We start from the raw sequence: 15682 nt of genomic DNA, 5'->3' as shown, positions 1-15682 counted from the left end.
TAAACAACTGACCAACCTCGTGCCGTTACAAATTTAACAATCGTTCAAGCAAACTTTCCGACAATTATACAATACCTAAAACAAGTAAATATTCAAATATTTGGCTTGAAAGTTTATAATCATGCTTATTGGGCCTTCGTGACCCATTAACATGACGTTTGGGCCCAACGATAATAATAAATGTTTATTGGGCCTTCTGTGATTCAATTACATTCTAAAGGGACCCTCAATGGCCTGCACATGCTATTAGGCCTCAGTGGCCCATTAGCGTTGCTAGTAAGGTCAAAATAAATCAAATGCGAAATGGGCCAACGTGTCCTTCGTATACTCAACAACCTTAAATAATACACAGAATTAGCAGGACATTGTAATCCTCTTCTCCTCGTTTGTTAGACTTACCTTCAATTCAATAAACAAATACAAGTCGTTAATCAATGGTAATCAAATTCAATTTGGATTCAGTGAGTAATAACGGGCGGCACCTTTATGGGTCCTTTGTAGTCTGTAGTTATAATCAAAGTCTCCTGGAGGGAAAGCGAGAGTTTGTGTATAGATCTATATGGGGGTGACTCCCCCACACCTCAGCTGTTCGCTACAGTTAGACTCGGCCAGTCTAGGGTGACAAAATCTTAAGATCAATTCTGGCGTTCGTTAGAATGCCAAGACAGACGAACTAGTCATTATCATGCATGGTTATAACGACTCACATAAATAAATCCAATACTATCCGAGTAATCAAGGAAAAGCATAATCATTCGTTTTGATGGTATAACAATTCGAAACAATTATATTATATTATGTTATCGGAAAACATCGGGTTTTTCGAGGAGATCAACACCATTCCCTTGTACTTTTCAATAACTATCATGCAAAACTTCTCATTTATACACGCTTTGAAATCACTCACGTACAAAACTATGGATCTTCACACTTTGGTATAAATAAATTTCTTTTTAGAAAATATCGGATTTTCTGGGTTTTATAGACTATACAAAACATTTTCAAAGCAACCCTGCTTATGAACTCACCAACATTCCATATGTTGACATTTTTCAAAATAACTTGTATTCTTAGGTAACAGGTAAGCTGAGGAGTAGTATCAAGTATGTTAGGGTGTTATGCTTTTGAAAACTTTCAAACAATTTATGATATGAATATGTAATATTTAGACAGTGTACTTGATGTGAACAATGTCAGTTGTAATAGATTAATGCATGGTGAAGTTTATGTTATGTTTCATGTATATTCATTGTGATGATATTCAATTTGAGTCACGTGAGCCCTCGGACGTTTCCGCCGTCTGGTTCGGGGGTATGACACCCCCTACACTTCACGGGTTCTAGCAGCAACACATGCATATACTCTACACGATACCATAAACTCTTAGCCACCAACTAGGCGGCTGAAGATACCGGAATCAATAGAAACAACGACCAACGGCCAACGACGGCAACAACAATGTACACAATGCCATACTCACAATAAAGAACGAAGGAGAAGAGAGGTGGGTTACAGTTAGCCTTACCAAGAGCTTTCAGTCGTTCACGACCCACACACCGATGTTCGCAGCTTATTGTTCGGTCTTCGGCGGTTCTCCCGGCTATACACGATGTCACCAATAGCAGGGCTGGAGCGGTGACGTTCAATGGTAAGGTAGTCGGTTGTAGGGTGGCAATCAGCCTCCGCAATGCAGGCGACAACTGAGAAGGCTCCAAAAATGGTGTTGACGGTACAACATTAGGTTGAGGGCCAGAAAGATGTTGAGTCAAGAACAAGACCAACAAGAGGTGTTGTAAGTCTAGACACTCGCAAGATGTGTTGATGGAAAGATCAACTAAAGTGTTGTGAGCCTAGTCATTCAAAAGGGTCGAGTTGATAGCTAGATCAACTAAAGTGTTGTGAGCCTAGACACTCATTGTGTTGGTACGGACCCGTTGTGTGTATTAGGGTTGTGCACAAAACCGCATAAACCGTCCGCACTGCACCAGACCGCACCACATAATGCAGTTTAGAACATTGGTGGTGCGGTTTGTGGTTTGTGATTTTGTTAAACCGCACTATATGGTACGATTTGCGGTTTTTAATTACAAGTTTTCGGTTCAAACTGCACCGCACCATAAAATGAACATTCTATACGTATATGATTTTTTCTTAAGTCTCAATATGTTTTCCTTACTATTATCATGGTAATAATTCTCCAGGCCCGGTTATAAACAGCGGCAAGATGGGCAGAGCCATTTTTTTGAAGGGCCAATTTTTTTTAGTGTTATATTGAGGATCAGACTCAAATACTCTCTTATCGGTTAGTCGTAGAAGGCAGAAGAAGGCATAAGCGATCATTCAAGCGGAGGTGATTAATCGATTACTAAAACTCAATCGATAATACGACGATCGATTGTAGTCCTACTAATGAGGTAATCGATTTCAACCTAGCATTAATCTTCTTTCATTTTAATTTTACATTGGTGACGATGAATAGAACGCGACCACGTCTTTCTCTTTGTTCCTTATTTTGATTGAAGAAAAATAAAAATATAATGAAAATTAACGGTTTAAATTCCAAGAAATTTTAAAATAGAAAAAACATTGAATTTTGGTATGTCGTAATGCTTTTTGGTAGTGTTCAAACGGAGGAATTCACCACCAGATTTCTTTTGATAAGTTCATTGAGCTTTAGTGTTATTCCCATATATGATAATTGTATTGTTGTACAAATGAATATAAATATGAAAATTATGTTTTAAAATTTAAGTGGTTCAAACTTACAACACATGCTACTTAAATGTTGAATACTTTACTGACTTTTCTACTTCATGAGGGCGTAATCTGTATGCACTATATGTGTTTGATGTTTTGCCTCACAGAATTGTTTCTATAGTCATAAAATGAATAAATAAAATGATGTAATAGAATACATAAAATGAACAAAGTTTATATCAGTGTATATACCTCATTTAATTGTCATAACAAATCTAATCTATGTTGAATTCATAGAATGAATAAATAAATAACTATAAACAACATTTTTGTGTATGGATTTGGTAATCAAACCGGATTTATGGCTTGTTGGGTTTAATTATGAGTTTAGTCAAAAGTGGGTATTTGAGTCAAATATTTAGTCTTTTAGTTAGTTTTATTTAATGGTTGAATAAAAAAATGTTTGACAAAGTCAAGTAAACATTGGTGTACTTAGTTATAGGAGTGTCTTATTTTCTCGGGGCAGTGGCTAGGTTTTATATTGATTTTGTTTATTCACGTTGGATGTTTTGTAGGCAATTTAAAGCCTTTTGTTCTTAGTTTAATAGCAGCAACCTTTTGAAAACAAAGAAACAAGCTTCATCGGTTTTCTCTTTCTTTTATGTCGTGTACAACAGCAACACTACATACTTATTTTTTTCTTATTTGTTCACAGTTTGAAGGATGGCTGAACCAAAATGGCTACTCTAATAAAAAACATACTATGCCTTGAAATTGATTAAAGAATGACCATTAGTCATTGCCTATTATTTGAGCAAAATTTTCATTTCTTCCATATATATATTTCCTAGGTTAGTTGCCAATTTTCAAACCATGTCTTTCTCTTATGGTAGATGTATGGTATGTATGGAACTACCAACTTCGAGAACATTTTTGGGAATTTTGTAACTAAATTTTGAACGGATATAAAATGCTAGAAGAGCTTCACGAGTCTTCGGTTAGTTGTTTCAACATGTGATTACTTATTAAAATAGTATGATTTTGTTATGTTTATTTTTGTAACATTTATTGTCGTTCGAAAAAAACTTTAGTTTATATAATTTAAATTGTTGAACGTTAGGCCTAAGGGCTTTTCTTTACTTGGTCGTCCTGGGGATTCAAATACTCAGGACCGACCTTTTAATCCTTAATGATTATGTTTTCTAAAATGTCCTAGAATTATATTATATATCTTAATAAAAGTTATCTTACTAGTCGTTGGTTTAGACTAATAATAACAGATATAAAGTTTATATAAATATGTTGTATAAAGCTTATTGTTCTACATATAGACATGTAATATCACAAAGAGCAGAGAGAACGTTATATTGTAATTATAGACCGAAGTTTAATAAAATGTTACGCGTTTTATGATCAAACTCTAATATCGTTGCCTCAAATTTTATTTTGTAAATATGTTAGGCTATTCGTTACACTGCACAAAACCGCCCGTATCAAACCACAACGCACACTGTGGTTTACAACATTTGTGGTGCGATTTCCAAAAAACTCAAACTGCATATAAGACACGGTTTGTGGTTTTGACTCTAAATTGTACCAAACCGCACCGCAAACACCCCTAATATGTATGCTTATATGTATATTATTATATGTTATATTTTGGAGAACTCAATAAGTTTTGTGTTAACATTGTGTATTAAATGTTTTTTAGGTACTTATCAAACTGTGAAGACGAGACTGTACAGACATATCAATAGTTTTATGATTTGAGATTCCACATTGTTTTTCTTATAACTCTAATGTTTAATTACAGTTTGTGAACAAGTGGTTTTGACTTGGATGTAACCTTATGAAAATAAGTGTTTATTCTATTTTTAAAATGAAAATTTTATTCTGAAAATTAGAATGCTACAGTTATTGCGCAGGTGTGAGGGGTAATTGCAAAAGAAGCATTAATCAAGCAATTTCACATGTATGTTCCGGAGGGAAATCCGAAATACACTGCACTGGACAACTATTCCGGATCACAATTCTGGAATTCCGAATATAGTGTGACATCCTCAATTTCACGGCCAGAAAAGACCGATTTGTTTATGCTTTGTTTTTAAAATCAGAGTAGTCTTTTAAAGAAAACAGTTGTGGAACTTGTTCCTAAATATGATAAACATTTATAAAAACATTTCTTTAAAGAAATGTATTTTCATTATATAACAAAATCTCGGGATGTCATGTTCTGCTACAGACACATAAGCATAAACAGAACTTACATTATTTACACTAAAGATTTTACATCTCCTTTAATCTCTCCGTGAAATATATCTTCATATCGATATCTGTGATACAAAGGAAACTGAGTGGATCAGACTTGGGAGCCTGGTGAGCATATAGCGTTTTCATCCCACAATGTTATATCATATAAATACATATAGAACATCCAAAATTATATAATTTCACCATATAAAAGCAACTCTTATCCCACCCCATCTGTAACGTCCCAAAAATACCGGTTAAAAATTTCATTTTTAATTTAGGTTAATACATAGAAACATCATTACAAAACATTCATAACAATAATCCATGTCTGAAAACCGGTAATATCATAGTAATAATTTAGAGTACATCCCAAAAATCCATAGTGCAGAAAACAAGAGTGTGTGTGTGATATGCCGCTACCGTGCCAGCTCCTTTCCCCTAGCTGAAGAGGTACCTGAAACAACAACTGAAAAACGTAAGCACAAAGCTTAGTGAGTTCCCCCATCGTACCACATACCATACAAACACATAACATACATACTGCCAGGCTATTCTGGGGTGCCTGACTACCCGGTACGGCCATTCTGGGGTGCCGACTACTCGTGCGGCCATTCTGGGGTGTCGTCTACCTGTGTCAAGCTATTCTGGGGTGCTGACTACCCGTCGGTCCTGACAACCGATCCTCGGGGACTATTTCACCCCCTACTGTTACTTACACATATATCATTACATAACAAATTATCAGACATATCTGGGGTGTCTGAACTACCCTTCGGTCCTAACAACCGAACTCTACTTCTATCACATATAACGCATCATGCTAGCATATAACATATACTGTAGTAGAAAACCTAGATGATATCACAAAGACGTTCATCTAATGTACAAATCCTACTGGTGGGCCGACATTGTGGCCGTAGACCCACCGCTACTGGAAGGTAACTCACCTCAAAGTAGCTGCTGATCTGATCGGGAACTGACTGTCTACTGCTGCTGCTACTACTTCGGACGTCCTCCGGCTATAATTCCCACAAAACGATCAGTCAAACACTTCTAGATGTACTTAGGGTAAAATGACCCCTTTTACCCTTGACCAAGTCGAAATCCAAGTCAAAGTCAACTTCCAGTTGACTAGACTCGCCGAGTCCTTCACTTACTAATCCGGTCCTACTCGCCAAGTCCCTCTCCCCACTCACTGAGTCACCTTTGACTCACCACTCGGGACTTTGGGGCCGACTCGAGTCCCGACTCGCCGAGTCCGCGAGCAACTCGCTGAGTTCCTCGAGCGGATCCCCTACTCGCTTCCAATCCACACCAGAACACCCCATACGAGGGTTTGGGGTTTTGGGACTACGTTACACGGTTAATTCTGCGTGCAGGTACGAAGGGTTAAACCTTCAACGCTTAAACCCCTCTTGCTCTGTGAAGGTTCATATGACTCGCCGAGTTTGAAGAACAACTCGGCGAGCTCCAGGAAATCTTCATAGGACTCGCCGAGTTGTTCATCCAACTTGCTGAGTCTAGGACCATCTTCATAGAACTCGCCGAGTTCCCCTTTGGGACTCGCCGAGTCCCTCGACCCATTTCCCGAGTAGGCCAGATCTGAGACATGCAACGCTTCAAAACCACAGATCTATGGTCCTAGGGCGTGTTTACCACGTAAAGTTGCAAACTTTACGTGCATGCATGGCCCTATGAGCTCAAACATGCAATTCCAAGCTCTTTAAGAGGTCCTACACTCAATAGGGACCTCAATCACCTCAACCATAGAGACTTTATGCGACTAGGATGTCCAAAAGGTCCAAATCCGAAGTCCTTGCAAAACATTAACCATAAACACATAGAGATTTAGGTTCTTAGGGATTAAAACCACTTTTTAGGGACGAAAAGGGGATTTAATGAACTAAAGATCAAGGTAGGAACTTTTCTACCTGAATAGAAGCCCTTCACAGAGTAGATTCCGGATCTTCTTCCCTTCTTGCACTCTTCAACCTTCTCCTTCTTCTCCCAAGCTCCAAACCACCTTCACAAAGCTAAAAATCACCCACAAGGACACAAAGGGGGCTAGGGTTTCGTTCTACAGATCTCTAGGAGTGCTAGGGGAAATGGAGGATGGGTTAGATCGTTTAAATAGGGTGCAAACACCCGGGTTAGGGTTTTAGTCCAGACAAGGTCTACTCCCCGAGTCCCACGAGCCTACTCGCCGAGTAGACAGAGTAGATCCCGCGTCTAGTCCCGCTTCTACTCGGCGAGTTAGTCCTTCAACTCGCCGAGTCCAAGGTTAAAATGAAATATATATATGGAGAGTTAATAACCATGAATACATACCAGGAACCAGGTGCTACAAATCTCCCCAACTTATTTTAAACTTCATCCTCGAAGTCTGTTGCTTGCTCCAAAAATAGCTCGGGGTAATGCTCCATCTTCTCTTCCACTGGCTCCCAAGTCCACTCTGATCCCTTCCGGTGCTGCCATTGCACATTCACGAGTTCCACTCGCTTGTTCCTCAAATCCTTCGACTTCCGGTCGATGATTGCTACTGGTCTCTCAACATAATTCAGGCCGCCATCGATCTGAATGTCCTCTAACGGAACCACTGCGGAGTCGTCTACCAGGCACTTCCGCAGCTGAGAGACATGGAAAGTGTTGTGTATCTGACTGAGTTCTGCTGGCAAATCCAGCCTATACGCCACCTTGCCCACCCGGGCTACAACCCTGAACGGCCCAATATACCTCGGGCCCAACTTGCTCGGCTTCCTAAATCGAATGACGCCCTTCCAAGGCGACACCTTCAGGAGAACCATATCCCTAACCTGGAACTCCAGGTCGGATCGGCGCTTGTCGGCATTACTTTTCTGCCGACTCTGCGCGGTCTGAAGCCTGCTCCGAACCTGCTGAACCCGCTCGGTAGTCTTGAGCACCACTTCGGTGCTTCCCATGACCCTCTGACCAACCTCTCCCCAGCATATCGGGGTCCTGCACCTCCGTCCGTACAACATCTCGAATGGAGGGAGGTCGATACTCGCATGGTAGCTGTTGTTGTATGAGAACTCAACCAAGGGAAGATAAGTATCCCAGCTAGCACCGAAGTCTAGCACGCACGCCCGCAACATATCCTCTAGAGTATGGATGGTCCGCTCGCTTTGACCATCTGTCTGCGGGTGAAAAGCGGTGCTAAAATGAAAACGAGTGCCCAACTCGTCATGAAACCTCTTCCAAAACCTGGAAGTAAAACGCACATCCCTATCCGAGATAACCGATACCGGCACCCCGTGCCTCGCCACAATCTCCCTAATATAGATGTCGGCCAATTTCTTGGCCGATATACTCTCCTGAATCGGAATAAAATGAGCACTCTTGGTCAATCGATCCATGATGACCCAAATCGAATCTACTCCGCGCGTGGTCCTGGGAAGCTTCGTGATAAAATCCATCGTGATATCTTCCCATTTCCACAACGGGATGTCCAATGGCTGCATCTTGCCATGCAGTCTCTGATGTTCGGCCTTTACCTTTCTGCAGGTCAAGCACCGCTCGACGTACCAAGCCACATCCCGCTTCATGTAGGGCCACCAATAATCTACATGAAGATCCCTATACATCTTCGTCGCCCCTGGATGAATAGAGAATCGGGATTTATGCGCCTCCTCCATCAAGATCTGGCGCACGCCTCCGTGATACGGCACACACACCCTACGGTGTAGTGTCAATAGTCCTCGGCTATCATAATCGAAGGAGGAAACCTGACCCACCACACGCTCACTCTTCCGATGCTCCTCCTTGATAGCCTCCTGTTGAGCCTCCCGAATTTGCTCCAACAGGCTAAGCGCATCGGCCACCATGTTGGCCTTCCCCGGGTGGTAGAGGATCTCGCAATCATAATCCTTCACCACGTCCAACCACCGACGTCGCCTCATGTTCAGATTCGGCTGATCCATGAGGTACCTCAAACTCTTGTGGTCTGTGTAGATGGTACATCGAACCCCGTAGAGGTAATGCCGCCAAATCTTGAGGGAAAAAACCACCACCCCCAACTCCAAATCATGCGTCGGGTAGTTCGCCTCGTGAGGCTTGAGCTGCCTTGAAGCGTAGGCAATGACATGCCCCCTCTACATTAGTACCGCGCCCAACCCTGAAATGGACGCGTCACAGTAAACCACAAAATCCTCTACGCCCTCTGGCAGGGCTAAGATTGGCGCCTTGCACAATCTCTGTCTCAGTGTCTCAAACGCAGCCTGCTGCTCGGGTCCCCACCGAAAGACTACGACTTTCTTCGTTAGCCGCGTCAGGGGTACGACTATCTTGGAGAAATCCTGAATGAATCTCTGATAGTAGCCTGCTAATCCCATGAAGCTCTGAATCTCGGATGGAGACTTAGGAACCTCCCATCTCATCATGACCTCGACCTTGGCTGGGTCGACTAGAATCCCGTTCTGGTTGACAAGGTGTCCGATAAATTGCACCTCGTGCAACCAAAACTCGCACTTGGAGAACTTGGCATACAAGCTCTCCCTCCTCAGGGTCTCCAAAACCTCTCTCAGATGCTCCTCATGCTCCTCCCGTGTCTTGGAATAAACCAAGATGTCGTCAATGAAAACTATCACAGACCGATCCAGCATCGGTCTGCATACGCGGTTCATGAGGTCCATGAACGCGGCAGGAGCATTGGTGAGCCCAAACGGCATCACCACGAACTCATAATGGCCATAGCGCGTCCGAAACGCAGTCTTCTACGCATCCTCCTCTCTGACGCTCCCTGAAGCTGGTCAAAGAGATCATCAATCCTGAAGCTGGTCAAAGAGATCATCAATCCTCGGGAGTGGGTAACGGTTCTTCACCGTTACCTTGTTTAGCTCCCGGTAATCTATACACATCCGATGCGACCCGTCCTTCTTTCTCATGAACAGAATCGGGGCTCCCCAGGGTGAACTGCTCGGTCGAATGAATCCCTTGTCTAACAGCTCCTGCAGCTGTGTAGACAACTCCTGCATCTCAGGAGGAGCCAACCGATACGGTGCCTTGGCTATCGGAGCCACACCAGGAATGAGGTCAATCCTGAACTCCACCTGTCGCTCCGGAGGTATCCCAGGAAGCTCCTCTGGAAAAACATCTGCGAAATCTCGCACCACTGGAACCTCGTTCACCGTCGCCTTACCCGCCTCCCGGGTATCCATCACGTACGCGACATAACCTGCGCATCCCTGCTGAAGGTATCGTCTAGCCCTGGCTGCTGAACAGACTGTGGGTCCACACTGTGGCCTCTCGACATGAATCACTAACTCTCCCTCACCTAGGGTCCCGACTCATACTAGCTGCTGCGCGCAATCTATCACCGCCCCATTATGGCTCAACCAATCCTTGCCTATAATCACCTTGTTCCCATGCAACGGAATGGGAACCAAGTCTACCAGGTAGCGCTCCTCAAACAAACGCAATACGTAATCCTGAAACACCATCAATGCTCGCACTGATCGATCATCAGCAATTTCTACCTCTAAAGGGCAATCTAACACGCCCGAAGACTCAAGAAACTTCTTGCTAAGCGCAAGGGAAACAAATGATCGGGAGGCACCCGAGTCGAACAACACCTGAACTAGGATGCCGTTCACATGGAACGATCCTAATGCATACATATACACACAGAGCACATATCAATATCATAACATCATAAAAATAAAGTAGAGGGAAAGAATCATACCCGTCACCACATCGGGTGTGGCGCGTGCCTCCTCAGTAGTGAGCTGAAATGCCCGACTCCTCACCACTAGAGTCTCTGCCTTGCCCTGTCGGCCATCAGTAATCCGCAGGGTCGCTGGTGTTGGCGCCTTCACTGACCCTGTAGCTGTTAACTGGGGACAATTGGCCTTCTTGTGGCCTCTCTGGTTGCAGTGGAAACACAGCAACTCCGATGTCTGTAACACAGGTTCAGGGGCGGTACAATCCCTGCTAAAATGCCCTGTCTTGCCGCACTTATAGCAGCCTGACGATCCCAGTCTACATGCCCCCTCATGAGGCCTGCCGCATTTCCGGCAGCGGCTCGGTCTTGACTGGCCTTTCGGCCTACCATCTGATCCCTTGGGCTTCTTCCCCGAAGCCCCTCCCGTCTGTCCCTCCTCTGACTTCCGTTTCTGGATATGCTCCAAATCTATCTCCCTCTCCCTCGCCCTGGCAATCATAGAGTCCAAGGTGGGGAAAGCTGAAAAACTAACGTGCTCCCGAATGTCAGCTCGGAGCATTTCATGATAGCGGGTCCTCCTCATGTCCTCATCACCCGCATACTGGGGCACCAATAGTGCCCTCTCCTGGAACTTGGTGGTGATCTCCGCCACAGTCTCCGTCGTCTGTCTCATATCTAAAAACTCCTTGGCCAGCTGCTGAAGCTCAACAGTCGGCGCAAACTCCGCCCTGAATTTGGTCACAAAGTCCGACCAGGTCATAGCCTCGACCGCTGAGGCTCCCAACGAGTCACCCACTGACTCCCACCAATCTCATGCTCGGTCTTGTAAACACCCTGATGCATACCTCACCTTCGACCCCTCGGGGCAGAAGCTAGTCAACTGTACAGACTCGATGTCTGCAATCCATCACCTGGCAGCAATGGGGTCTTTCACCCCATGGAAATCAGGCGCACCACTGCCCCTGAAGTCCTTGAAGGAAAGCATGCGAGATCCCGACTGGCCAGATGCCATGTCGCTCCTGAACGCCCTGAGGCGATCCTCCATCAGCTCAACTATCCCTTCCTTGATTGACCCGAAGATGATGGGGGTCGACTCAAGGATACCCCTGGTGATCTCTGACGCGATGAACTCGCGTAGTCCCTCATCTACCGGTTCGGAACTTGATCCCGAACCTGACCCTCTCCTGAACCGCCATCTATCGGCCTCGATCGAAGTACCACCATTCTGCAATACATAAATAACAATTATTAGTGATACTGCTACTTCTTGAGGGATCACAACTACTACAAGTTCCCAGGTCTTATCTCAGTCTTCCTTAGTTCGGGTACGGATCCTCTGCTTTCAGTAGTACGGGCCCATACTACCTTCCACATCTATCCATACCTTCTTCAAGGACTACCTTGACTCCACCGGACCCCTTTCACTATTGTTGTTCACTGATATACTCATCCTAGGATTACCCTAGGGAAATCTCTGACTCTACTCTACCCAGTCCTTAGCTGTTGTAGGCCTCCTTGTAATGCCAATTAGCTATTACCTGAATACCATCACATGTGATGAGGCTCAGATAATCCTTCGAGTAACAGACTCGTCCCTACCACAGTTCAACTCAAATAAGAGTTGCGCAATAGGATCAAATCCAGCACTCTAAGATTATTCAACCCTGATCACACATGACGTGACGTATTCACCTAATGGCTAACTCCCATTATTCAGAGTCCCACAAAGCACGAAGCAAGCAACATTTAGACAAGGGTAACAATATCAATCAACTCTATCTGCTTACAAGAACTGTACTAGCATACAATGCTAAGTTCATACTATCAGGCATAACCTAATCAGGCTATCCTACTTGCTGTCTACTCAATACTAGAATGCAATTCTCATACAGCTGAAACATATAAAGCAGGCACATAAGGCATCACTCCCAGATCGTTAGCCCTATTCTAGCATGCTGTTCTACAAAAGCTGATAAACATAACATAAACTTGTATGGGTACTTTGGGGAATACTTACTTGAGCTCGGCCGGTCGCGCACATCACACACTTCGTTCTTTCTCAAAACTCTTTTCTCAATTTTTAGAAAACATTTTCTTTTTGGAAAATCTTTGAATCCCTCGATTTGAGTTCAGACACCCCCGAAGGTGTGTCCGAATCCCTCAAACCAGGGCTCTAATACCAACTTGTAACGTCCCAAAAATACCGGTTAAAAATTTCATTTTTAGTTTAGGTTAATACATAGAAACATCATTACAAAACATTCATAACAATAATCCATGTCTGAAAACCGGTAATATGATAGTAATAATTCAGAGTACATCCCAGAAATCCATAGTGCGGAAAACAAGAGTGTGTGTGTGATATGCCGCTACCGTGCCGACTCCTTTCCCCTAGCTGAAGAGGTACCTGAAACAACAACTGAAAAATGTAAGCACAAAGCTTAGTGAGTTCCCCCATGTACCACATACCATACAAACACATAACATACATACTACCAGGCTATTCTGGGGTGCCTGACTACCCGGTACGGCCATTCTCGGGTGCCGACTACCCGTGCGGCCATTCTGGGGTGTCGTCTACCCGTGTCAAGCTATTCTGGGGTGCTGACTACTCGTCGGTCCTGACAACCGATCCTCGGGGACTATTTCACCCCCTACTGTTACTTACACATATATCATAAGATAACAAATTATCAAACATATCTGGGGTGTCTGAACTACCCTTCGGTCCTAACAACCGAACTCTACTTCTATCACATATAACACATCATGCTAGCATATAACATATAGTGTAGTAGCAAACCTAGATGATATTACAAAGACATTCATCTAACGTACAACTCCTACTGGTGGGCCGGCATTGTGGCCGTAGATCCACCGCTACTGGAAGGTAACTCACCTCAAAGTAGTTGCTGATCTAATCGGGAACTGACTGTCTACTGCTGTTGCTGCTGCTCCGGACGTCCTCCGGCTATAATTCCCATAAAACGATCAGTCAAACACTGCTAGATGTACTTAGGGTAAAATGACCCCTTTTACCCTTGACCAAGTCGAAATCCAAGTCAAAGTCAACTTCCAGTTGACTGGACTCGCCGAGTCCGCGAGCAACTCGGCGAGTCCTTCCCTTACTAATTCGGTCCTACTCGCCAAGTCCCTCTCCCCACTCACTGAGTCACCCTTGACTCACCACTCGGGACTATGGGGCTGACTCGAGTCCCAACTCGCCTAGTCCGCGAGCAACTTGCCGAGTTCCTCGAGCGGATCCCCTACTCGCTTCCAATCCACACCAGAACACCCCATACGAGGGTTTGGGGTTTTGGGACTATGTTACACGGTTAATTCCGCGTGCAGGTACGAAGGGTTTAACCTTCAACGCTTAAACCCCTCTTGCTCTGTGAAGGTTCATATGAATCGCCGAGTTTGAAGAACAAATCGGCGAGCTCCAGGCAATCTTCATAGGACTCGCCGAGTTGTTCATCCAACTCGCCAAGTCTAGGACCATCTTCATAGAACTCGCCGAGTCCCTCGACCCATTTCCCGAGTAGGCCAGATCTGAGACATGCAACGCTTCAAAACCACAGATCTATGGTCCTAGGTCATGTTTACCACGTAAAGCTGCAAACTTTACGTGCATGCATGGCCCTATGAGCTCAAACATGCAATTCTAAGCTCTTTAAGAGGTCCTACACTCAATAGGGACCTCAATCACCTCAACCACAGAGACTTTATGCTACTAGGATGTCCAAAAGGTCCAAATCCAAAGTTCTTGCAGAACATTAACCATAAACACATAGAGATTTAGGTTCTTAGGGCTTAAAACCACTTTTTAGGGACAAAAAGGGGATTTAATGAACTAAAGATCAAGGTAGGAACTTTTCTACCTGAATAGAAGCCCTTCACAAAGTAGATTCTGGATCTTCTTCCCTTCTTGCACTCTTCAACCTTCTCCTTCTTCTCCCAAGCTCCAAACCACCTTCACAAAGCTAAAAATCACCCACAAGGACACAAAGGGGGCTAGGGTTTCGTTCTACAGATCTCTGGGAGTGCTAGGGGAAATGGAGGCTGGGTTAGATCGTTTAAATAGGGTGCAAACACCCGGGTTAGGGTTTTAGTCCAGAAAGGGTCTACTCGCCGAGTCCCACGAGCCTACTCGCCGAGTAGACAGAGTAGATCACGCGTCTGGTCCCGCTTCTACTCGGCGAGTTAGTCCTTCAACTCGCCGAGTCCAAGGTTAAAATTCAATATATAGGGAGAGTTAATAACCAAGAATACATACCAGGAACCAAGTGCTACACCATCGATCCTCACAACGCCAGGATCTAAACTCTCGTCTCTAAACTTTTCCTCTTTATCTGATCCCTACTCACGGATCTAAACTAATCTCTCCACCTGATCCATACTCTCGGACCTAAAACTAACCTCTTGGTCTAATCCATACTCCCGGATCTAAACTAATCTCTTGTTCTGATCCATACTCCCGGATCTAAAATTGTGCCCAATCCATACTCCCAGACTAGGGACAACTAACTATGTCTTAATCCATACTCCCGGATTAATAACAAGTTTGCCAATTGGTCTGATCCATACTCCCGGATCTAAAACTGTGCCCAATCCATACTCTCGGACTAGGGACAATTTACTATACCTAAATCCTGTTCTGATCCATAATCCCGGATCTAAACTATGCCCAATCCATACTCCTAGACTAGAGACAATTTACTATGTCTTAATCCATACTCCCGGCTTAATAACAAGTTTATCTCTTTTCCTATTCTATATTCTCGGATCTAAATCCAATCTCTTGATCTAATCCATACTCACGGATCTAAAACCAACCTCTTGATCTGATCCATACTCACGGATCTAAAACTAACCTCTTGATCTGGTCCATACTCACGGATCTCATCTAACCATGTCCTACCCAACATATTCGTAGATACAAAATATATATACAATTTAACTCATTAAAGCCTATATAGTTCATCCATTCCATACTCATCTCAAATAAACAAACAATATATAAACACATAGCACGTATTTCATAACAAATACTTA

Source organism: Lactuca sativa, chromosome 6 (assembly GCF_002870075.4).
Source record: "Lactuca sativa cultivar Salinas chromosome 6, Lsat_Salinas_v11, whole genome shotgun sequence".
Classification (NCBI taxonomy): domain Eukaryota; kingdom Viridiplantae; phylum Streptophyta; class Magnoliopsida; order Asterales; family Asteraceae; genus Lactuca; species Lactuca sativa.
The sequence above is the reverse complement of the archived record's forward strand: the minus strand, read 5'-3'. Positions refer to the sequence as shown.